General features: G+C 40.3%; 1 protein-coding gene across 5 annotated transcripts in view; it reads right to left on the bottom strand.

Annotated features, from left to right (window-relative positions):
* ATP2B2 (ATPase plasma membrane Ca2+ transporting 2) overlaps positions 1-25890 on the bottom strand; it is a 387814-nt gene that overhangs the window by 302201 nt on the left and 59723 nt on the right. The gene's annotated exons all lie outside the window — the stretch shown is intronic.

The following is a 25890-nucleotide window of genomic DNA, read 5'->3' as shown; positions in this document are numbered from 1 at the left end:
GGATGATTCAAGCACTGCCCTGGGCAGCCTGCTCCAATGCCTGACCACCCTTTCAGCAAAGAAATCTTTCCTAATACCCAATATCAACCTCCCCTGGTGCAACTTGAGGCCATTTCCTCTTGTTCTATCGCTTGTTATTTGGGAGAAGAGCCCGACCCCCACCTGGCTGCAACCTCCTGGCAGGGAGTTGTAGAAGGAAACTCTCGTTTATCATGGTAAGACTTTACAACTTTAACCCTCTTACACGAAGACAAAGCAGGGATTCTCAGGGCAGAAAACTGTTCTCCAAGCCAGTAATTTCTCATTCTATAGGACACAGATCAATACTCTTCAGCTTTATGGACTGATTCACTCAAGTTATTATTCCTGCTGCACCTTTAGTGCACAGCAGAGAGGTTTAAATCAAACCCAGAGAACAAAGGAGGGCTGATGTGCCTGTGGGGAGGTTCAGATGAGACTCAGGCTCTGCTGTGTGCCTGCAGCCCCCTGCTCAGGAGCGCTCAGCACCACAATGGAGCAATCAGCCTTCACACCGCACTGCCACTGACAGCAGCTGGCACACAATCAGCAGCTTGCTCACCTTGCCCTGAAATGCAGGAACTGCACAAGGGAATTTATTAGGTGGGGAAGAAGACAAAGGTAAGAAGAGACCACCTGAAATCTCAGAATTCCTTCTGGCACACCAACATTTGCATGTATCACTGCCCTCACACACAGAGGAACACGCGAAGCCTGGGTGGTTTGCACACAGCCCAAAGACAAAGTAGTAGCACAAGCTCCTGGGAAAAGTTGCTGAACAGGGAAAGGGAAATGGCAAAATTAAACATTATCTTAGATAACTTGAGCTGAATATTGTTAAAATCTTCTTTCAGCTTTACAATCACTTGCTTTTTTTTTTTTTTTTGGTTTTCATTTCAATGGCAGCTTGCAAATCTCACTGAAGTGTAATAAAAATTATAGTGTTTCATGAACATAAACTATTAAAAAAGCTACCATTTATTACTACAGTGAAACAAGAAATGGAAACTCTAATGTATCCCATCTGTCTAAATGGTAATGAGCCCATGCAAAACTCATTGCAGGGTCAGAATCCAATATTTCCCTTTGGATCCTTCAGTGCAAACGAGGTTCATGTCAGCTCTGGTTCCAACAGCAGAAAGAGGCAAAATGAGCTGCAGCTCCCAAGATTTTATTATGCTGATCAGATCTTTCTCAGGGTTTGAAGCCTCTTCAGTGTCCAATTTGAATTCACACAGTCAGAATTTGGACTGGAACGTGTTTGCAACTCTTGTTTCTCAGAGTGCTGCTCACCTGCCTGGAGAGTTTGTCCCAAGGTACAGGCTTGACTCACTCTGCAGTGGGAATGTTGAGGCAGTCAGGAATTGTAATGACTTCAAAATTCAAAGTACACATTTTTGTGGAGCATTTTATGTCTTTATAAAGCTTTTTTTAAACTTAAATGTACATTTAAACATGTAGTTTACTAACCCTAGTTGGAAGTGGTTTTGAAATCAAAGCAGGAATTTTTAAGTTCTGCAGATTTGATTGCCAAAGCTGAATGATCAGGGCACAGTAACTACCTACATGCTTATCTTAACACACCTGACAGAGATCCAAGCAGCTCCATTTAAACAAAACAAAAAAAGGAAGAAAGAAAACCAAGCAGACAATGTACAACATCTTCCTTTAAAATAAATAGCAAACAACAACAAAAGGTAAAAAAACCCTTCATTTATTTTCCTGCACTACTTGACTGTTAACTGATTTTGAAACTCAGCTAAAACAGGCAGGTTTATAGAGCCTGAAAGCAAGCAGCGTTGTTTTCCTTTGCAACACTGCAGGACCAGCATCCAGAGCAGAGCTAAGCTTAGGCTCAGGTTTCTTTGATCCTGGAAAACCAAGTTCTGCCAAAACCTTCAAACAGCCCTGCAGGCTTAGGGCTAACAAGCAAGTAAGGCTCATACATATTCAGCAGAGCTGAAGGGCTCTTGTGCTGGGAGCCCAGAGCAGACCTTCACAGATGCTTTCATGGCCCACGCCTCTTGTGATGTAACCACCCACACTGGACTTGCATGATAAGCACCAGCATATCAATGTGTGATCAATTAATTTATGAGTATTTAATATGCAAAGGAAAGGTCAGCTAATTCCCTCCCTGAGATAAGAGACGTTTTATCATTAGTGGCAGCTACAGGTACATCTGTGGTCCTGCAGCTCAAACACGTTTTAAGCCCATAGGCACAGACATCTACTAAAGCTGCTCACAGAAGGATGATTTATCTTTTCATACTCACTTCCCACTAATTTTGTTACTGACATACCAGTAATTACTGTTTCTAAATGCCTTCCCTACCTTCTTCAATTTTAATTATACTGTGTCAGCACCTAAAAATGTACAAACCATGCACAAGACAAAAAAGATGCATTTCCTACAGAGGCTCCAGAACTTTCAGAAGAAGGAATACAAGAGCAAGACCCCAGTAGGCAGAAGTCACCAGTTTTGCATAGGGAGTCCCAGGTGGGGATAAAAATAAACTTGAAGTTTTGAAGGGCTGCAAAAGACTTTTCCTGACTCTTACTTGCCTGTCTTCTGAGACTCATTCTTCCTAAGAAATGGCCAAAGAAAAGGTTTGCTTGTCACACCAAATAGTACAAAAACAAGGCTCCCAATCAGCTTTTAAATGCTTTTTCTGTCCTGTCCCCTCCAGCACTTCTACCACATCTGTATTACCTCCTAGGGCCTGTTCCAATAGTAATACATCAATATTTACAAAGGAAGTAACTTTTTCTTGCAGACCAGTTTCCCCAGGAGAGACACATCAGTTAAGGATTTATCCCACATCCAGCTCCACCTCCAACCATCTCCTCCATTGCTAAGTGAGCAGGTGAGATGTGCAGGCTCATGTGGTCTGCAGTGGTTTATAAATCAGTACAAAACAATCTGCCTGTGGGGAGGTCCTCATGAGGGGAACATGAAACAATTTCTAAGAAGGATTCTGGTGGCTCAATAATTATTTGTCTTTAAAAGTAAGCCAAGGTCAGAAAGCCAGAGTCATGAGGAAGATGGAATGCCATAATTCAACTTTCTCAGCTATGGTTAAGTTCACAAAAAGCTTCTCAATCAGACTCTCACCTGCTTCCCACCTCCAGAAAACAGCATAACAAGGCAGGGACTCTAACAGGGCCTTTTGGGGAGCCCATTTTCCCTCTACCTGTTAAGTAAGAATGCCTTCCAATTCTCAGCTGTTAAGAATTCATTCCTCTTCTGTGAGAGGGAATTACCTAATTCATCACAGCTCAGCCTTACTCTCATAATAGCACCTACAAATAGGGCATGTGTCTGTAATATCCTCTGCAAGTTAACCCTTCTCCTCCTAACCCTCAAAGTCTCAAGGGAAAAGTCACTAAAGCTGTGAAAAGAGAGAGCTGGAGGCTGGATCCCAAAGGGAGCTAAAGCCCCACTGTGCAAGGCACAAACCTGAGCCAGGTTTTACCTCATTTCTAGGTCTCTGCTCCCCAACAACAGCCCAAGTCCTGTTTTAAGGACACAGACTCCCTATGGACATGAATCAGGATACTTCAAGAGACAAGATCCACCAGGAAAACACACAAGTGTCTGTATCTGGAGTCCCTGCTCAGATCTTAGGAATTTCCTAGGAAGAGGCACTTTTTTTTATAAGGATTTGTGAAAGCTTCCACACCTGAGGGAACGTTCCTGAGACTAATTTATCATATAAAAGGAGCAAGGCCTCAACTATTCCCTTCAGCCTCTGCTATTGCAGCTCCCACAGCTTTGTTCAGTGCTTTGTTATCTTCCATTTATCTGGAAGATAAATGACATTGTTCTATTTGAAGCAAGGCTGATACATTGAAAGACAGTGCAGAGAACGCCTGCAATGATGTTTTTCATCGCATCCACCTGTTGGAGGGTATAATCCAATGTACCTATATTTTACAAATAAAAACCAAAACGAGTTCTTCTGCTTCCTCTACTTTACATTCTTCCATGTCTCACTAAGGAGCTTTTTTACCCAAGAGATCTCTGATGGACGTTCGCAGATCACAAAGCAACGTTTAGAGGCAAAGTGAAATTTACTGCTTTGCCCACCAGAGACATTCAGTACTTACACTGCTCATTATTGATCTTATAAAAGATTCCAGAGGAGAGAGGGTAAATATTTGGGTCTAATGCCACTTAACATCATTTTAAAATTCTGCTGGTGTGGTAACTAGTTGGCTGTGTTACTTACACATTAATTGAGGACACATCAATTACTTGAGAGATTATACCAAAAATATCTTGGTGGGAGACTTTGGCATCTAATTAAGAAAAAAATTATTTATTTTTTTAATCACCAGAATCACCTTTTAAACTACAAAACACACCCCTGCCTCACTAGGAGTGTAGCATACAATGACAGTTTAAAAGCCAACTGTCAGTTTCCCACTGTAGGTCTTACAACAAGGAAAATTTAAGTACTTCTCAAAGCCTGGAGATAATTCAGGAAATGTTTTAGACCAGCGTCATTTTTTGAAGGGTTTTAGCAGCTAAGATTTTAATAAAGCATCAATTAAATTTTTCTTTATCACACTTAAAAATATGCAGAACCCAGCTCCTGGTCTGACGTCACAAACATCCCAACAGGACAGGCTCTAGAAATAAAGCTGTTGCTGGCTTAGGAAAAGTGCATTCTTCCTGAAAGGTTTCAACAGTGACACACAGGAAGTCAAAGGCTTTTGCTGGAGGGTTTTGCTTCACAACAAATCAAAGCAAGCAGGCCCCAGTTCTCCCCTCCCTCAGCACACTGCAAAGGCAGCTCCATTAACATTCAACACACTTGAGCTCAGAAAAGGAGAATTTTATATTAGTATTTATTATGCAAATTAAATATGTATATGCTCTTAAATATATCTAATGTATGGAAATGACCCACAGTGATAGCTTCCCTTGAATTATTGTCTAATAATAGGGAGCTCCTGTTGCTTCAGAGCACCATGGTGCAGGTACAGCCTCTGGGGTGACATCTTCATTGTGGCCAACATTTTCAATGAAGTGAAAAGAGAAAGAAAGGGGAGAGGAGCAAGAACATTTTTCTTTGCTAGTTTGGCATCAAACCTGAGATAAAACGAGCTGAAATCTGTGTGTTATTGACCAACACTTGCATGAGTAGCTGTGATAAATACAGATATAAATATTCCCTAGGCATCATCCTGGAGCACATCATTCCTGGGTTTGAATATCTGATTTATACACTTGACCTGCAACTTCAATCCCACCAAGCTGGAATCTGCTGCAGCTCTGATGGTGCTCTGGCAAAATCCTAATATTGAGAAAGGAGAAGAAACAGGTGGTAGAATGGGGAAAGGAAAGGACTGAAAAGTTGAACACCTAAAAATGAGAGGAATAGGAGATTCAGATCATAAACATCTTATTCTGTTGAGAATTCAGCTAAAGGCACTGGAAGTGCCTTATTATCCAATGACTGGTATTGTCCAGTGTCTAACCAGACCTGGGCAGGACAAAATCTATGATCAGACAACATAATTGACCTCAAGAAATATATGACTGAGGAAAGAATTCATGGTTTTGCCTTAAATCCTTTAATGACCCTTGAAATAATTTTAAAATTAAAACCAGAACAAACGACTTTTAGTGACTCTAATCACAAACTCTGCTTTCTAGAACACAAATTATTTAACCCACCAAACTGCCACTAAAACATTATCATGGAAACACCAAAAAAAAAACAGTTTAAAAGCTTATTTTTAAATTACTAATGGTAATTAGTAATTTTAGCTAAAAAATAGCTACTTTTATTTGCCTCTAACTTTGAGGAATGGGAGAATTAGAAAACAAAAATGCAAGCATATATGGGGAAACATCTGCTTGGGATGACTTCATTACTACCACCCTGTGATGGCTCTGTAAGGCTGTGCCACAAGTGTCACGTTATTGGCATTTCTTGCCATACCAACCACACTGTTCAGCAGGATTGCATGAACATTTCCTTGCCATGCTGACAAACTCTCTGCTACCAGGATGCCACACGTGGTGGGCGGAAAGCAAATTTTCTCCTTCACACTTTTCTGGGGATAAAGGCCAAAATGAAATTTTTGAACGTTTCCCTTCTGTTTCTCCAGCACCATCGTTCCTGAACTGCATGGTCCTACTACTGCCAGAATCCTTTCTCTTCCAAGTTTGACAGCAGCTTCCTCTCCATGAGCAACATCCCTCTCACTGCAGCAACTGTCACGCAGCTCTGAGGCCCAGGGAAGTTTGATCAGCCAAAATACTTTGACTGCAGGAAGAGATACCTCACTTGTTGGGTGAAGATGTGCTGTGCTGAACATCACAAGGCCTTGGATGATCTTCTACATCAAAAAGCTTGATCTGGGGGAGAGCAGCTTCTCATCCATGACTAAGAGGATAACTCATTGCTGTAACCTGGTTCATATTTTTCAAGCAGTGCTTTCTGCTGAAAAAATGAGTGCCGTTTCTCAAACATTAATGTTTCTTCTCTTTCAAAAATCAGGGAAAATGTAGTAAAGAAAAAAAATCACCTCACTTTACTCGGGGGGAGGAAAAAAAAAAGCCCGGTGCCCTAAAGCAGTTCTGAATTCTTGCTGATTATAAATGTCACAATATCTTAGCTGTTACACAACTGTAAGGAAAATGAAATGGCAATGCTATGGAATTACCCACATGGAACAACCAATCCTCTGCTCTCTGAGGGAAAATATTAAACTTAGCTGTAAGCTAAATAAAAATGTGTTTTGAGGAAATAGTGCATTGATATAACAGCAGGAGTGAAGAGACTGTTAGAGATGAGTATTTGTGTGGATCTCACCCTGGTTCAGATTTGCTCATACATCAGTTAGGCTTCCAAATGGGTCCATAAAATAGGTGACTTTTGTCATTCACATGGACCACCAGGACAACATCTGGGAGAAGGAATGCCAGGCTGAAAATGGCTCTGGCAAAGAAACCTCCAGAGCAGGACAGACACAGCAAAGAAGCAGGAGTGAGTGAACTCAGCCTTTCATTACTTTTGCCAGTGCCTGGCAAAAGCCTTTGCTTTGTCTCTGACACAAGTTGCTAAATCATTGCATGCTCCCCACAGAATACAACTGGTGCTCCCTGTCTTCTCCAAGCCACGGGGTTTAAGGTTCACCTGAGCTAAATTATTTCAGGCGGCGCTGATTCCAATGGCCCCATCCCCTCTCCAGCTGGGTGACAGTTTGGATAATTGACTTCCAAAGCACAATGGAGCAGCACAGTAACGAAAGCCAAATCTCTCAGTAGCCAAAAAATCAGCTACTCAACTGCTGTCAACATACAGCAATAACCACCCCAGCTGTGCATAGACACCAAGCAATCAAGCTGGCCAGGAATTTTTCAGTTTGAATTTTGCCATGACAGCAACCCCTGTATGGAACAACAAATGACAGACAGGCCCTTTTGGCCCCACTCACTTTTTAGTTTCAAGGAGGCAAGTTAAAAAGTTGGGCTGTGCCTTTCACACACACACACAACCCACCCTTCTTCCAAAAGAGCTGCAAGTGCCTGCAGAAGCAGGAGCCAAGACTGGTGCTGCAGAGCAGGTGGTGGAGCATGAGTCAGACCTGGGACAACCTGAAGAACTACCCAGGGGCTGCCTTCAATTTATGCACATGGCTGTAAATGGTCAGTGATGCCACAGAAAAAGCGGTATAGGATAGCAAAAAACTGCAGTGGCAACAAAATTGGGGGTTTTCTGCTTTCATCCTTAAGGGTGTGACAGAAAGCTCCCTTGGAAGAACAGAGCTGCACCCCCCTCAGCACCAACAACAAATTCCTGTTTGAACTTCTGCTGAAGGTTATTTTGCCATAAAAAGCAGTGGGCTTGCTTTGTTTGGTTTGCTTTTGTCTGGTTTGGGGTTTAAGTCAATATGGTCTGCAAATAGTACAGCAAAAAATTAAATAGTTCTAGAGGAAAAGGAAAGCTCTTTTACACTGTTTTAAAGACCCAATAGCATTCAATGCTCTCACTTCATCTCAGGGTTCCTTGAGATGCCTGTGAAATAACAGGGCACAAGGGCTGAGGCTGACAGATCAGATCCACCTTGAAGTATTATTAAACTCCAAAGAGCTGCCTCAACAAAGACATTTTCTAAATGAGTACAACCGTTCCACTGACATAGGGTATCAGATTGTATAGAAAGGGTTACACACTTCAAAGGAAAAAGCCTTCATGTTTCCTCTTATAATAATAATACTAATAATAATAATTATTGCTTTTCTTAGAAGACATTTGGGAGCTACAGATATCTGTGAAATTTCAAACCTGCCTGCTAAGTACAGAGGTGCTCTCCACCAGACAGGTAAAAGCAGTTCTGAGAGAGAGGTCCTAGAGAAACCACCTGTTGTATGAGAGCTCTTCAAAGATTTATCATCTCTGCTGGTTTCTTCCCTGGGTCAAAACCTCGATGTTACATCTGTAGTACAGATGCGTAACACACTTCAATGTTAAAGGTGGAAATGAAAACTGATGTGGAACTGCTTTTAAAACTGTTCTCAAACTGACTGAAGTCACCGAGGCTTTTAAACAAGAACAACAAAAAAGAATCCAAACAAAAGCAACAAAAAGGCTGATTCACCAGGAAAGGTATTTCCAAATCAAGCACCACTGAACTATATGTTCAGGACACTCACATTAATTTTTCCTTCATCAGCCTCTGCTCTTTTTCAAAATACATAACCAAGTCTAATACCCAAGCACTTCTATGATCATTTTAAAGAAGCTGGTAAGCTCTAATTTGCCAAAATAAAATTGAAAAAGAAGTCTAGTAAAAGATTGAAAGAAACAGTCACAAACAGAATTATAACTGCTGGAACATGTAATAATGAAGGAAAGTAACAGGCTGACAACACTACAGAATTTAGAAAAAGCAATTAAAGCCTAACTATTAAACTCTCTTTACCTCTACATACCTTGGGACACTTTGCAATTTCTGTTCAACAACATCAACAATAATTACACTCAAGATAAAGGTTCCTTATCTGAGTTCTACAGTCAGGCACATATATTTGGTAACTGCATTTTGACACATTCCTGTGCCTGTTTCCATATGGGAAAACCTAAAAGAAACAAGACTGTACAATATTTTCACGTAAATGAAACTCTTCACCTGGTAAAAATATTACTTCAAGTGCTAAAAAAAACTTTGGAACTCATAATTTCTAAAGCACTGAAAAGCTTAGAAACTTTAAAATGTTCATATAACCACAAAAGTTTTCCTAAAACCTCAGCTTCTTGCTTTACTCAGAGCAGGTCACATTCACCCTTGTTTGTCTCTTTATTAAAAAAAAAACAAAGTCCAAACAAAAGCCACTAAAGGAGCACCTTCCAGCTGGGACTTCTCCAGCGATGACATCAAATATTCAGAGCAGTGACGCTCACTCCGCTATACTGAGCCTGGTGCAAAATCAAGTTAAAATAGCAGAAAGTGCTGGACGCCCTGAGCAGGTGAGCATTTGGAAAACTCACCAAAAAAATTCCAGAAACACATCAGTCCGGGATAAAGGGGTGTTTCTGCACAAGTACCAACGGGTTTGAGTTCTCTGAATGAAATTTCTATATGGTAAAATGTCATTGGCAAGGGACATAAGTCTAGCCCACATGATTCTGGCTTTAGAACCTTTTCATGGAGTTAAACCTCTTGCAAAATAATGAATTCTGTCACACAGTCTGCAAGTAATGAGGTGAAATTATTGTGATTCAGGGCCAAGAACGGAGCTGTCACCTGCCCACTGCCTTGTGTCACTGTGAGTGGCCTCACAGGTCACTCCTGCTCCAGCCATCCTTCCACCCAAAACAAAGCTGTGCATGTGACTGAATAATGAAGAGAGACAAAAAATTAACATAACTAAGTCAGCCCTGAGAGCACAAGAGTTGTCACTCCCCTCCCTCATTTATTGACAGGATTTGCAAAAGAAGGAACAAACAATTTATTTAGCAAGAAATTCTGAAAAACAGATATTGCAAAACTTCCCACAGGAGAAGAAATCACAATAGTTTTTGAAATATATAGCAATCAAAGCTTGGTTTCCAAGAGTCACCAGTGGCTTCTGGACACACCTGGCTTTCCAAAAGGACCAAACGTGGCAGGGTGAAAGCAGAGGAGGCTCAGTCTTTGGGAGGTCCTGCTGGGAAGCAGGGAGCCCTGTCCTGGCAGCTCCAACCAAAGCTGCCAGGCTGGGATCACAGCAATGTCATGGAGGCTCTGTGTGCCACTGCCAAGCCAAAGCTGAGCCAGCAGGAAACGAGCAGTTTCCAATGGGTGGTTTATTACAATTTCAAAAGGATACATTTCCACAAACACTTGGGATCACAATGAATTTGGATTTTTCATCCAAAAATGTTTTGTCACAAGTCTCCACCATTCCTGCCACCAAATTAAAAACCATAAAAAGAATGAATTTGTTGTGCAATTCTGGCCAGCTGTGGTTCTTCCTCTGCAGCTCTTGCAGAATTCTTACACAACCTGGAGCCAACAGAATTTTTCACCAATGCTCACGGATCATGTGCTGTGCATTTTGTGTACCCAGCCTGCAGCTGCCAATGAACCTCCCAGCTACAACTGCAAGGTGGGTGTTGGAGCCCAAAACAGAAGTAGTTCTGTTAATACACAAAAACTTCCCAAAGGACTGACAGCATTGCAAGTTAATGCTCTTGAGAAGGTGACACTGGTCTGCATTCTGAGTCATAAAAACATTAGATTCTCTTTCTTAGCTACCTCATGATTAAAAGATTAAGAGAAGTGTACTGTCACTGACCTACTGACATCTCAGCACAGAAGCCCTGGTTCCCTGGCTTTGATGTTGCACAACACCCACACAGCAGAGCCACGCCAAAATACGTTCTTTCTAAAATAAAAATTACAAACTCAGATTCCGCCCCCCAGACCCTGCTAGGGAAAGTGTTATTGCAACCTCCAATCATTATCCCTTGCTGCTGAAAGAAACTAAGTAATTTCAGAAACAAATTAATTAACTTTCATTAACACCATTGATTATGTTTTTGCAGGAGGAATCAATGCAGGTATTGCTGTCCCTGCTGCAGCCATGGAAATAGCTCAGCTTTTCACTCACTGTAAAAAAACTGATTATTTGCCAAGCTCAGGGCAGCAGAGTGCTTCCATACTGTGCATTTTATACAAATCAAGCTTCACAGAACAACCTCCAAACAGAGACTAAACCTGGGCTCACTGCTCCTCCCCAGCCTCCTCTCATGCACCACCCAAGCAGGAGCACAGGGAAACAGGCTGAGTAATTATTGGAAGAAAAACTTGATCCACCCTATCCCAAACTATTTACTTCAGTCTCTAACAGCTTTTCCATTAGGGAAGGGATGTCAAGTGGAGTATAAACCATTATGACACACAACATTTTGCTGGAACAAGGATTTTAAAAGATTAGTCTTGATTCTGGCAAGCATGAAGTGCCAGAGTGATTAGTTCCTATCGGGGTAATTGGTGTCAGCGAGACCCCATCTGGAGCACTGTGTCCAGCTCTGGGGCTCCAAACAAAAGCAGGGCATGGAGCTGTTGGAGGGGGTCCATGGAACGTCCACAAAGATGCTCAAGTAGCTGGAGCCCCTCTTCTCTGGAGCCAGGCTGGGAGAGCTGGGGGTGTCCAACCTGGAGAAGAGAAGGCTCCAGGGAGAGCTCAGAGCCCCTTCCAGTGCCCAAAGGGGCTCCAGGAGAGCTGGAGAGAGACTTGGGACAAGGGATGGAGGGACAGGACACAGAGAACGGCTTCCCACTGCCAGAGGGCAAGGATGGATGGGATACTGGGAAGGAATTCCTGGCTGGGAGGGTGGGGAGGCCCTGCCACAGAGTGCCCAGAGAAGCTGTGGGTGCACCCCTGGATCCATGCAAGTGTCCAAGGCCAGGCTGGACGGGGCTTGGAGCCACCACGGATAGTGGAAGGTGTCCCTGCCCATGGCACGGGGTGGAATAAAATGAACTTTAAGTTCCCTTTCAATCCAAACTATTCTAGGATTTCTAACCTCAACTGGAAGCTACTGTTGATGCAAAAAACTGCAACACATCTCAAAACAAAGATCCTTTCTCTCTTTGTAGGGATTAAATGGATCTCCCACTGAAGCAAATATGATTTACTAAAGCATTTAATATTTGGAGTAGCATTTATACTTTCCCCTTATACATAATATTGACATTCCGATAAGACAACAGAAAGCAACAATAAAACAGAAATACAACTGCATTTACTTATCTGTTCTAAAAGAGAAGAAAACTGGTGTTGCCATCCCTGACACTCCATAATGTAATTTTTTAGTGTATTCCTTTGATTTTAAATTAATAATAATGCTTCCTTTCTGGAAAACATCCCCATATAGAAAACAGGATTTTACAGAGATTTTCAGATACTCAGTCTATTTTCACTCTAATTTACATACAGTTACAATAACAGACACACTTGCCTATAGCAGTAATAATCCGAAATGCCTCAGTGTGATGTGTGGGACCTCTGGGTTCAAATCCAAACAGGGATACTGAACACAGTGTTTGACTCCTCCCTTGAAACAAGACAGTGCATTTGGATGGAACTGCAGTTCTTCTGAAGTGGCCAAGACTAAAAGCCCACAGCAAGTGGCCAAGGACTGTGCTGAAGGGTTCAGTACCCTGCTCCAATACCTGCTCAAGATTCTGCTCACAGACCAGGAGCTCCTCCATCACACCACTTTTGCCACAAAGGGGTTCCTATCCTTAAAAGACCTCTCAACTTCTTCTTCCCAGACTAAGGTGGTCTGAAATACCAAGGACAACAGTTTGAAAAAAAAAAAAAAAAAAAAATGGAAATTTCTCTCAGAAAACTGTATTTAGTGAAACTCTGAGAAATCAATTTTTCATGGGCAGAAACCCACATTTTCTGTAACAAAACATCCTTTGGAGAATGTTTTGACATTTGAGCAACAGCTGCAAGCAGTGAAGATGTGAGGGCTTCATTCTGGACTGCAGTATCTGGGGGGAACACTGGGTACTGTTAGGAACTGGATTTTACACAGATTCTATTGTGAGTGCTCATTCCCCAGCAATTTGGGCTCCCTGCTTCCTTCCTGGCCCTGCTTTCCCAAAGCCAGCACTGCCATAAGGAAGAAATGAAGAAGGGTGGTAGTACTCAATCAGGATGTTTTTCCATGGAAGGAGTAACAATAGAACTATTTTTACTTTTATTCATTTAATAAAACTTTGGTAATTAAGAGAAATAAATAATCAAAACCAACCACCTTAAATAACATTTTAGATGAGTTAGGAACAGCCACTCTCCCTCTGCTCACTCCATCCCAATTGTAAAATTACAGATTCTGTCTCAGGAAGAGAATACTGTTTGGAATATTTCCTTTCACCAACTCAGACTTTTAGACAATACAATAATAATTTTATTGAACTCTTTTTTTACTTGATGAAAAAGAAAACAAGATTATGGGCTAAAACACAGCAGAAATAGGCCAGCTGCATTCACAGTCCTATGTTGTGTTGCTCATGCTGCTGTGTGTCCCCTCAGTGCTGCAGCCCCCCAACACAGGGAATGACTCTACCCTGCTCCACAAGATCTCCCAATTTCTCAAGTGATTGAATGACTCATTTTGTCTCTGTAGACAGGAGTGATTCCCCCATTTCTCAGAGCTATTGAGACAACATGTCACAATATTATGGTAGTCCCATAAATACTGGTGTAAGTATCACAAAATACAAGAGTGTAACGCTCACGTCCACTCTAGGACCTCCCAAAAGCATCCAGGTCTGTGCTGGAGAATTGCCTAAGGAATTATTTTCAGTTTTCTGCAGAACTCTACTGTAGGAAATTTTCTCTAAATTATTGAGGTATATGGTCCATTTCTTCCTGAAAGAAATGGACTGAACTGGAGACGTAATCACATCCAGTGTGGCCCAGGCCTAACCTCAATGAAACCCAGGTCATCTTCTAAGTCAGAGTCCTGCTTTTTGTGGGGGTTTTAAAATATAAGTGTCCTCTTCATCTCTGCAGACCTACTGAATAATAATAATAATAATAATAATTCCTTTGGAAGCTTTTGAATCTGTCCAGAAGCTTGCCTTTATGAGAAAAGAGTGGTTATGAAGAGGTCTTTTACCTAAATGAAGCAGTCGTTGCACCAAGCTTATCTGCACACCCATTTTATGTGCCTGGACTGTTGGCATGAACGGCCCTAAATACTTCTAGTGGTCCAGTGGTGCTGAAAAGAGTTGTGTCACTTCATATATTTTTCACATTTCAGGTTGATTCTTAAGCTACTTCAAAAACTATAGTCTCATATTATGTAATAGCCACTTTTTGAGATTTTTGAGGTTTATATTTACAATACAGAAAAAGAACTCCTTTTTCGGATCATCTTTTTAATGCCTTTGGCTTCGCACACTTTAAATGCTCAAAGTACAGCATGGAAGAAAGCTTACAGAATGTGCAGCCCTGCCGTGGCCAGGAATGTACAGGATTAAGACAAGCAGTGCTAAATCATGCTTGCCAATATGTTTCCAGGGGATACAGCTCTGAACAAACTTGACTCAACCTTCAGCAGTTCTGTTGTAAAATGAGGTCCTCCAAAGACAGAGGACAAGCTTTAAAAGCAGCTGAGACAGTCACCTCTAAAAGCAGCAACTCAGCGTTCATTAGTGACCTTCTTAGGATTGTCTTATAAATCCTTTTGCCTCTGGATGCCAAAAATCTTTGGATTCAACACCTAAGGGTACCTGCTGTCAAGGAAGAAATACCAACAGCTTTATGAAGTGCAGTGTTAAAAGGGAATTCTCTGAATATCTTCTAAAGCTTCAGAGCAGCAAGTAAAAAACCTTATTTTACTGCTTGAAAATCCAAGGTACAATCCCTGAATTTGAATATATTATAGTCACTGACTCCATAAGAAGATTATAAACAATTAGAATCCTTAAAATCTATTTCAACTAACTAGTATTTGTTTAGCTTGAGACAGAAAGGCAGCAGCACACCACATGCAAAGCATGATCTGCAGGGAGAGGAAGTATCTTTTGTGAGAAGAAGTTATATACTTTGGAATATAGGGTACAAGTATTTTTTCCTTTCAGCTGCTGCTGAGACACGCAATTATAATATCAGTGGGGGTTTTCTTCCCCTCAAAGGGGAAAGCAGTCAATGCTTTTGCAGCCAGATCAAAGCAAGGTTCGTGCCACATCCAATGTTAGTGTTCAACCTCCCCAAAATGAGAGAGGGAGGAAAATATAATTTCTGAAAATAGAACTGAAGAGGTCAGTTTGCCACCATATTTGCACTCAGAGCACTCACAGCTCAGCACACCCACTAGAAAGGGTTAATAACAGTCCTAAAGTGCTAGCAGATAAATATTAAGCTATCCAGTACTGGTTTTATCCAGTAGTATTAGTACCAAATACACAAAATATATATTGCCCCCAATAAACAGCAGTTGCTAATGTTCCTCCATTTCAAAAGAAGAGGGAAGAAATTGTTTTGGATAATAAGATAAGCCTTCACAGTTAAATCTAAGATTTGTGGGAGAAGCATTAGCTACTGTACAAAACTGGAGAAGGCTAAAAACAAAAACCAGCATATGCCAATTAATCTTGCAGCATGACGACATAGTGCTAAAATCAGACTACTAAGATACAAGTGTAGGCAGAGAAATAATTTGTCTTCTGTTCAGAGGCTTTTTTTCCTTGGGGGAAGGAAAAAGGAGAAAGAGATGCAAGAGCCCAAATAGAAATATAAAAAATCTTCCCATGCCCTTTTTCATCCAAGGTTGGAAGTATCCCACAATCTTCAAAATAAGTAGAATCTGCTAGTACGAGCTAAATTTAGTTGCATATGTTTTTCACAACATATGCAAGTACCACTTCCCCCTTCCTCCTGAGGGCACACACTTTGCTAAGCTATCGTGAACTCATTAATCCACGTTCACTGCAAAACTTCTGAGGAATATTCCATCATACAGAGAGAGAATCCATCTGTGATTAAGCCTTGGAACAACATTCTCAAAACAAGAAAGCAAAAACTTTCTCCTCACTGTCCCCTCCCAATAACTTTGCCACCATGGTGAAAATCAGTGTCAGACAAAACGTCCCCATTATCGCAGCTATGGCTGAGACAAAGCACAAGCTCACAACAAACCCCTGTCTCTCTTTGCAGGATGATTTCTGCTGCAATTCCACCTCTCATTTGGGATGAACGGTTTTCCTATTCCATCACTGAATAGAGAGGATTAGTATTTACTACTGATATTTGATTTCTTCCTTCCAAGGATACCAACAATGTAATTATCCACACCCCCTCTTTTCCAGGATGTTGTTCATCACCTTTCTTTAAATATGAAACTTGAATTCTACCTGCAAAATATTTCAGATGCATTAATTAACGTTACTAGGATTACAACAACATGAACTCCTTCTCTCTCTTTGACTTCTATACCTCCTTACCTCTTTGTGATTTCCTGTTCTTGTCCCCTGTGTTAATGAAACAAAGCAAAGTTTCACCTTCTGGAAACCCTTCAGTGCCTGTGTCTCAGTTCAGCTCCAACTGTCTCAAGGTTTCTGTGCAGCGTTACCTTCCCGTGGAAACGCTGACACAACCAAAGGCAGGCAAGTACAATTCCTTCAAAAAAACCCTTCAATGGACACTGGGGGTTGAACTTGGTAACACCATCAGGAGTAAGAAATCAATTTCAACCAAAGTGACTTTCAGAACTACTCAAGGCAGCAGTAATTTCAGATTATAATCCCACTGCCATCACTGAAAAAAACCAGCTTTATTAGCTTTTCACAATCATGGTTTTGCAAGCTAATAATGAAAAAATAAGCAAATCAGAAGTAGAAGCAACTATCTCTACCATTGTCAAGTCCTACTGGCTAGATTTGAGGGACTCTATAGCAAATGCAGAATAGAAAGTAAATTTAATTAAGACTAATTTTAAGCAACACTCAACATAACACTCATCAGTGGTATCATGCATGAAAATACCATTTGAGAAAATGAGACCATAATCTTTACTGGTGCTTCAAAGTGTTGCTTATAAGGCAAATATTTCTGCTCTAAAGGAAACAAAAGCATGCAAGCAGTAAGCAGTGAAAACATGGGCAGCAGTGAAAGGCCTTCAAGGTTCCCCATCCTGCAGGCAGAGCAGCAGCCCCAGAGGAAGAGAACCCCTCCTGATGCAATGATTCTACCCCAGACCTGTAAATCCATGTTCAGGAAAGAACATCACTATTAGTACTTTATGAAAGGCCAGTATTTAACGCTGTACAGCAGAGGTGAAGCTGCTTTCCTACTATTATCCAAGCTAGAGGAGTGCATTTGTTTTGCTTGGAAACTCTGCAAATAGTAATTGTGCTCTGCCTCGTACGTAGGTACGATGCTCACACCACAGCTTTCACAGAAAGGTTGGCACAAATCTCTGCATTGACCTTTAGGTCAACCTGTGGTGTTTTTTCCTTGGATCCTTGACCTCAACTCACAGGCCAAGAAACCAGAAAAAGTAAAATAAAGTACGAGGGCACATTCAAGTTTCCAGGCTTGACTCAGTCTCTCAGCCTGCTAAGCAAAGCTGATACAAGCTCACATTTTATCCACAAACCCTTCCTAAATATCCTTTCCCCTTCCCATTCTCTTTCACACATTCACTGGGAGTGAAAAAAGGTTATTAATGCCTTCTGAATGTTCCCAGTGAGACCAGGTTTCTCTCACTTCACAGAAAAGCCCTGTAGAGTTACAGAGTTATTTAGGTTGGGACAGACGCTTTCCATCTCCCTGCACTGAGTCAAGGAAAGATGTTAATGTGCAAAATGTACCTGGGAGAGTGGGGAAAACAGGTAATGCAGAAGCAGAAATTATGTTTTCTGCTGCCTCTGTGGCTCATACAATAAATTAACCAGAAAACAATGTCTAAATACCAATTTCTAATTGAACTCTACAAATTCAGTAGTGTTCAACTCTCCAAAGGTACAGTTCGGGGAGCACCACTATGGTCAAATCCTGTCTCTAAGTGTCTCAGACACAAATGCTCTTTAGTTACCCACAGGTGAAAAACAGACCCATTCCTGTCAGTAATGCCCATTAAAACTTGCAGACCTGAGCCAACAGGACCCTCCAAGCATAGTTGTAATTAAAAGTACATTTTTACCCCAAATCCAACAAATAAGACTATTAAATTTGTGTCCTTTTTGTTCGTGCAAGGAAAAAAAAAAAGCCTAAGTAGGAAATTACGAAGAATCAATAAAAAGATTGTGCAAGTGTTGAGGAAATATCAGCCGTACTGCAGCCTAAGCTATTTTTTTTTCATTCAGATAAATGCAAAATCTTTGTTTTGAACATAGCATGGCACAGAGTCTGGCTTAAACACAGTGTGTGTAACCTGAAAGTTGAGATGAATTTTTACTTAACATAACCAACAAATATATTGCAAAATCTCTAAAAAATAATTATTAAAATAGCCCTATTGGGAAATTTTCTTTCAACTTTACATTTTATTTGTAGGTAAAATTTTATCTGCAGATAAGAAGCCACTTTTAAATTTTTATGGGTTTTGATGTCTGATTCAAAAATATTTATAGGTCTCAGACACTGGAACAAAGGAAGTATCAGGAAGTTTTTGAGGCCAGTATTGACTTCTTTGCAAAAGTGATCTTGGGAATTGTGGGAAAAGAGGAGCCTCTCCAAACAAAGAGAGTTTAAGAAGAGCCACAAATATTTTGCTATGAATAAAGGAAAAACAATCTATGTGTATATACACATACAAAATATTTAGACCACATGTTCACCCACAAACACCGATAACCAAAGCTTCAGGAAAGAAAGTAAAAGCTTTGTCTTAGAAAGGATGAGCTGAAAAATAAAACTGCAATATTCACTTGCATATTTTATGAAACCATTCCTAAAAAACCTTTTTTATAAGCTTTCTATTCTAGCTGGGAAAGTCACTCAGAAGTTAGTCCTGGGCTGTATGAAAGAAAACTCCAAATGTTAAGCTAACCATTGCAATTACTTTCAGAGAACTACTAGGGAGAACAGCAAAGTCTTTCAATATTCCCAAAAAAGATCCGAAAATTTTGAAAAGGAATACCCAGAATAGCTGCTTTCATTATTATTATTATTTGTTTTAACCAAAACAGGGAGTTTTTATGGTTATGTGATTTAGACCAACTAGGACAAGTTCAAATGGGAAACGTTACGGGATAGCAAATGCTAGAGAACGTTAATTTTGAATAATGCTGACCACACACACATCCAGCCCTGGATTTTTTTCAATACATACTGTTTCTAACAAATACTACAGTTAAGAAATAACAACGTCATTAACTAAGAGTAAATACAACCCACACACACATCAGAAAGATTTTGACAGAATAGATAATTTCTACCATTCTTACAGTGACATCCCAGCGAGGTGAAAAGCAACGGAACCACAAAATTCCAATCCCCTTTAGCTGAGCAGCAGATTCCTGATCTTTTCTCACAGAGAAAAATGAAATGTTGTGTAAAGCAAAGAGTCACTTCCTAAGTCTGTCTTGCTTCAGGAGCACCTTGTAAAAGCTTCTCTCTTCCCTCAGAAGAATTCAGATGACAACGACCAATGGTTTTTGTTTAGATAAAATTACAAATAAACACTTAAAAACAGCTGTAAATCTGCTTACTGAGTGATCTAGCACTGTTTATCAATTATTTTTATTTCCCTCTTCTATCAGCACTCTCAGCAATTTATTTCTGACAACCTCTTTAGGAGGAATGTGTCACTAACAGGAACAGGTGGTAACTTATATGGCGAACCTATCCCAGAACCTAAATCAGCCTGAAAGATCCCCCACACACCTTTATTATTAGTGGGGGAAATGCCTCCTTCCAGAATACACAGACACAGGAGAACATTTCTGCCTCACAGGATTGATGTACATCAAATATATGGAAGGGATTTATTCCTTTCTGATACATATTGACATTATATACATTTAAACAGCTCCAAGATTGCTGGCAATTCCTATTTGTATCCACAACAAACCCAGAACGCTGATTTCATTTTTAATTTTTCTTCATTTGGTTCGTTGTGAGGTTTTTTTTTAAAATGTTAACCTCCATCCTTGCCAGACACTGAATGTTTCCCTGAGCTCCCTCCTTTGGAAAGCGCTGAAAATTCCAAATGGAAAAAAACCCCTATAAATATAAAACATTTCAGGATTGCTGCCTCAGAGAATTCCAAAAGACAAAGGCAATCCACTTGCAGAAATGCATTTTTCATCTATATTTTTAACTATTGCAAAGAGACAGTAGCACATTTCATTTATGTAGGTTGAACTCTCAACTCTTAGCATTGAACCACGTAAAAACATAAATAGAGCTGAAATTGAGTCCTCCAAGTTTCAAGCATTGGTCTTCTCACTGCTTAATATTCTCCACAGGTGAAGGTCAAGCAAAGCACTCGAGAAACCATTGTCTGAAGGATTTGTACAAGAATCTGCTGGGAACTATTTCAGGTATTACAAAAGCCTCAGGAGCAAAAGGCCACCAGGCAGCTCTTCTCAGTGCTGTTCCTACTCAGGAATGCAAAGATATTGAGAGAATTACAATCAGTCTGTCCCACCCATCCACCCTCTTAACACCAAGGGTGCCCTTCCAAAGGGCTGCTGTGTTTTCTTCACATTTCTAAGTGTGTCTTCAAGATAATTTACTGAGCACAAAATAAGAATTTGCTATTTGTTAATGTTTTGCCAATCATCACCTTTGTCACTGCTCCAAACTGAAATCCCAAAGAACAGCTCCAAATACAGGGGACTCATTTGCTCTCTCCTTCTCCCTGTGCCTCTCTTTCCCCATGAGTCCCTTTGCTTTAGATGCAGCACGCGAGCAGGATTATGCTTCATTTAACAAGATCTCTGAAAACAGATTTTTCACTTTGTCCTAAAGCACAACATGCAAAGGCAAGAGGCCAAGTCACAGTCATATGAGAGATTTTCAAATGTGAAAGTAGTAAACATAAGGGTAACTTGAAATAAATAGTTTACTTTGGGTCATTAAGCTGTCTAATTAATTTTTGTTTGACATTATTAGTATATAGCAGCAAGCAGCCATTTAAGCAGTTGCTTAAACACAGATCATACAAATATATGAGTGTAGGCTAATGGAAAGAATGGCATATTTATTTAGATTAAACATTCCTGAATGATTTAAATACAAAAATGTTCAGATCACGAGAACTGTGTGGCTTTCTGAAATACGCTGCAGGAAAACCTGGCTTTGCTGCTTTGCATGAGGGAGAGCAGCAAATGGAACGTGCTGAGTCCAACCAAGATTGTGAACTTGTTATTAAGCTGTTAATAGACCTCATTTGAAAAGACTTACATTAAAAATAATTCCTCGGCTTGTTCTTTTTTTAAGTACATAACCTTTTTTTATTACTCAGACTCATTTTCATCACCAAAAGGCATTGCAGTTTACTTTGATGCTGTGTAATGCAGCTTCTTTCTGTTAAGTGGTACATAATTATATTCCTCCCCTTCCCCCAACAGAGATCATAAATTCATCATCTCCTGACAGCTTCAAACAATTCAGCTTCAAAATATGCAGGTGAGGCATACGGGTTAGAAGTCATGTGAAGTTGTTGAGCTTTCAGATGACAGAAGAGGTCTGAGTGTTATTTAGTGCTTAACTCCCAAGCTATGAAGATCTGAGGAAAGCGTCAGAGCCACCTTTGGTTATTCCAATATCTGGAAACAATCCATTTAAATCTAAGGCAATATCAGCACTCAGTCCTCTGACCTTTCAATGCAACACCAGAGCCTCAGCAGTGTGAACAGACCCAGAGAAACTTCACGTGGATTTGCTGTCTCATCATGTTGGCTCATTTTGAATTTTGAAAGTAAAATAATACAACTGTTGGATGCAACAGCACTTCTCAAATCTGCAAAGGACATTCTGGATCCCAGTGGGTAAAATTCAGAGCATGCCTGAGGGTTTCCTGTTATGCCCGTGCAGAGACTTTACAAGAAGGAACATGGTGCCCATATTTGTGGGGGGCCATCTTTGCACACCAGGGAACAGATGGCTTCCATTCCTCAGGGAATATTCCCTTCATCTTCCCTCAAAGCCCTCCTCAAAAACTGTGGGAGCTAAAGGGGCCACACAGGAAGTGCAAGGTGAGGTTTGCTCACCTAGAAAAAGCTGACAGGCTGGGAGGACCCTGAGTCCTTCCCCAGAGTTTGGAGCTGCCTGGTGCTGTGCCCCAGTGCCAGTCCAGATCCTGCCCAGTCCCCAGACCACCCGCTGCAAGCACAGCTCGACTCTCCCCTCTTCCCCGACTATCAACCCCGCTGAAATCTTCCTTACAGACTCTACTGATGATGACCTATCATGCTCTGCTTCTTGGAACACAGGGAGCAACTGATCACCATCCTCTTTTCAGATCCCTTGTAATTAAAGAATCATGTTCTGAGCTGATGGTTTTCCAATTCTCTCAGGGTTTTCTTCCTCACAGAGTCCTTTCCCCAAATGTTTTATTTTTCCCTTATCCACTCTACTCACCACAATTTCTCCTTTGCTTTACCTTCTCTTTGACATTTTTCAAAGTGCTCAAATTAGAAGCTAAGTGGGCCTTCATGAGCTCTGAGGGTGAGCTCAGAGCTGGTGCATATTACAGAGGTAACCCCAAACATCCCAGATCAAAAACTCTGTAAAACACAACACCGTCACATTCAAAGTCTGCTATAATCCTACACCCTACCCTAACCTCAATTCCTTCCCACCTACTCAGTTATCTGTTATTTTAGGTTTCTACTTGTAATAGTGATTAATACATTTCCTTTTTGTTTTTCAATGGTTTTGATTAATTCCACACCTCTTTGTAAGCAGCAGTTTTAATTCCCGTACTGCCCTGCAAAATGCTTCTGAATGCATCTCTCCTGAAAGCACTAAACTTTGTATGTGTTTTTCTATTCCAGTGCCAGCCTGTTAATACAAAAATTACACAGAAGATTCAGGCCCTGAAGATATTCTTGAGCGACCCATTCCAACGAGAGACTGAATAACTGAGAACTCTGAATATTCTTCCAAACCGGCTGTTCCCCTGAAAACGCTCAATTGTTTTGCAGTCATTTCACCTAAATCAGATTTTTCTTCTGAAAATGTCCTACCAGACCATGTCAAATGCTCTCCTGAAGCCTCATTTGTGCGTTTCCCCTCTTTTGGTACCCCAGCCAGCCTTTGGAGGTGGCCATACAGTAAAACCTGACCACTCTTTACTGAAATCTGTCCTCTATGTCCTGTCAAACTCATCTTGTAAAAATCTATTCTGAATCTTTCCAAATACCCAGTTAGGCCCTCTTTACCCTCCTACAAAGCAAAGCAATATTGCTTCCCACCCACCCACTCCATCCAGCTCGCTGGGAATTCTTCCTCCTAACAAATTCTCTATGTCAAATGGCAGTAAATCATACAGTACTTTAAAGAATTCCTTAAATAGCAAACAACGTGTTTTCACTGGGCCTGACCAAGTTGAATTCATTTAAATTACCTAAATATTTTCTAGCATGTTCTTACTTTCAGGCATCCAGTACTATTTTGAAATTGAATAAAGAAACTGATTCTAGATAATTTTTCTGGACTGGTTAAGAAGAAAGATATTCCATGCTTCAGCTTTGTCCAAATCATCTGCTCTTTTCTTTCACTCACTACAAGAGGTACCTCCTTCTTCATGGGCCTAAAGACAGCAATAACTCGTTTGATCAGACAGTGCCCATGGAAAAAAGTCCCAATTACCATCTCCAGCATTTTTAATTGGAGCACGGTTTTCTCAAGTTAATTAACAGCTTGTAGGGAACCAAAAGTGTTGAACCTAATTTTGAAGCAAATCACTATAACTCAGAACAACACACTGTCAGTTAAGTGCCTCTAATATGTTAATTTTGCCTTTTGGCAAACATGGTCTACAGCTATTTACACTACATTGACTGTTTGAGATTTCAGTTTCTCCTTTTGACAAGCTGATACACACACAAGGTTTCTAGCAATATCTGATTTATTTTCTAGAGGATCTTGCAGTAATTCCCCATTAGGTCCTAGGGCAAAAGGTTCCCAGCAACCTGTGCAAAAAACAGACCCTTACTCAGGTATTTCTAAAAGTATCTTGAATTTATAAAGCCAAGACAGAAATTTAATGATTAACACAAGTTATTCATGGCCAACAGTGACAGAATTTATTTTTTCTGGCATTCTTACAAGCTGAAAATTCAAGGAGCTATGTATTGAAATTAATAAAGTTAATACTATCAAAATTCAGGAAGGTTTGTAATTGTTTAGAGTGATGAGTCAGAACAATAAATAATCTGTTCTCACCTGCTCATATCACTACTCTGTTGAAAAATAAAAAACCAAACAAAACCACAAAAACACAGAAGAAAACTTAAAATAATGCAGATGGTATTTACAGACCTTTTAATACCACAGACCTTATTCTTTGCTCAGATAAACTGCCCAACAGACAGAAATTCCAGGCAAGAGCACCACTGCAACACAGTTAATTCATTTACAAAAGCATCTCTAAGTGGAGCTGTCAGGAAGCTCCAGATCCACTCTCTAAACTTTCCCAGCAGTGGGACAGAGCTGAACCTATTTAAGCAAAGTTTGGCACTTCAAACTATTTCTTATCAGAGACAAAAATCAGAGATATCTGTTTCCTGCCTGACTTTGGCACACATGCATCTGACTTCTGAATTTACAGCCTGGAGCCCTCTATCACTTGTACTTGAGTTGCAAATCATTTCCTAAATACTACAGAATATTTTTAAATCCTTTCTCTTACATCTCTCAGATCCTCCCTGCTGCTACAAAGGCTGGAGTCTCATCCTCAGCAAAACCAGAACCAGCAGAACTGTTGCTGTGCATGGAGCTGGAAAATCATCTGTTTTCACAAAATCCAGACAGTTCGGACCATTATTTTTAAATTATCAGTTAATCTAAGGTGAATTGTTCTATCATTGGCAGTGTGGTGTCATCTCCTCAATTCATGTCACACACAAACCACCTACCTCAGATCTCAACCTCTACTACGACATTAATTTGGTTCCAAAGGATTGGAACACAGTTCCAATGTCTAAGTATCTTCTGTGCTATGTAATAGTTAAAATACCAGCATTGGAAAAGTTATTAAAATAAATAGTATTTCTTATTTATGTCAAGTTTTGGACCCTGTCTTTAGAGGGTTCAAATATCAGCTAATTTTTGCTGGCTTCTTTGCTAAGGAATGAAACTGAGCTACAGGAAGTATCTTCAGTTTAGCTGCACTGAATATAACACATCACTATAAAAACAGGGTCTTTTAAAATGCACAATTAAAAAAATAATAGGTTTTTTTTAAAATCCAACCTTGCCAGCATTTTTTTCATTTTTTCCAGAATTCATTCCAACTTCTGTGCACAGCAAAAAGTGATGTCCAACCTCAGCAGACTTTTTAAGAGGACAACTTCAAATGTGGAATCAGACTAACACTTAGCATTTAGTCATACAAGAAAATCTCTTTTCAAAAGCATTATAAATCTCTTAGAGCCTTTAGTCTGTGCAGCTGGATTTCTATGGAGAAAGTCATTATTTATTATCAAGTTAGATTATAATATATATAATTTGAATTACATTAAATTCTTCCTGATGTAAAATGGTTTAAAAAGAGAATATTTATCTAGAGTACATAAAGGAATAATCCATAGATTAATTCATGTTCTATGTGCCTTTTCTGGTTCCTTTTGGCTGGATACAGGAGCTGGTTTTAACCAATAACTGGCAGGAGTCTCACACAAAGAAAAAGCCATTTGCTTAAGTTTCATATTCTGGAATATGGAGTTTAA

The sequence above is a fragment of the Corvus hawaiiensis genome, chromosome 11 (genome assembly GCF_020740725.1).
Source record: "Corvus hawaiiensis isolate bCorHaw1 chromosome 11, bCorHaw1.pri.cur, whole genome shotgun sequence".
Lineage (NCBI taxonomy): Eukaryota > Metazoa > Chordata > Aves > Passeriformes > Corvidae > Corvus > Corvus hawaiiensis.
The sequence above is the reverse complement of the archived record's forward strand: the minus strand, read 5'-3'. Positions and strand labels throughout refer to the sequence as shown.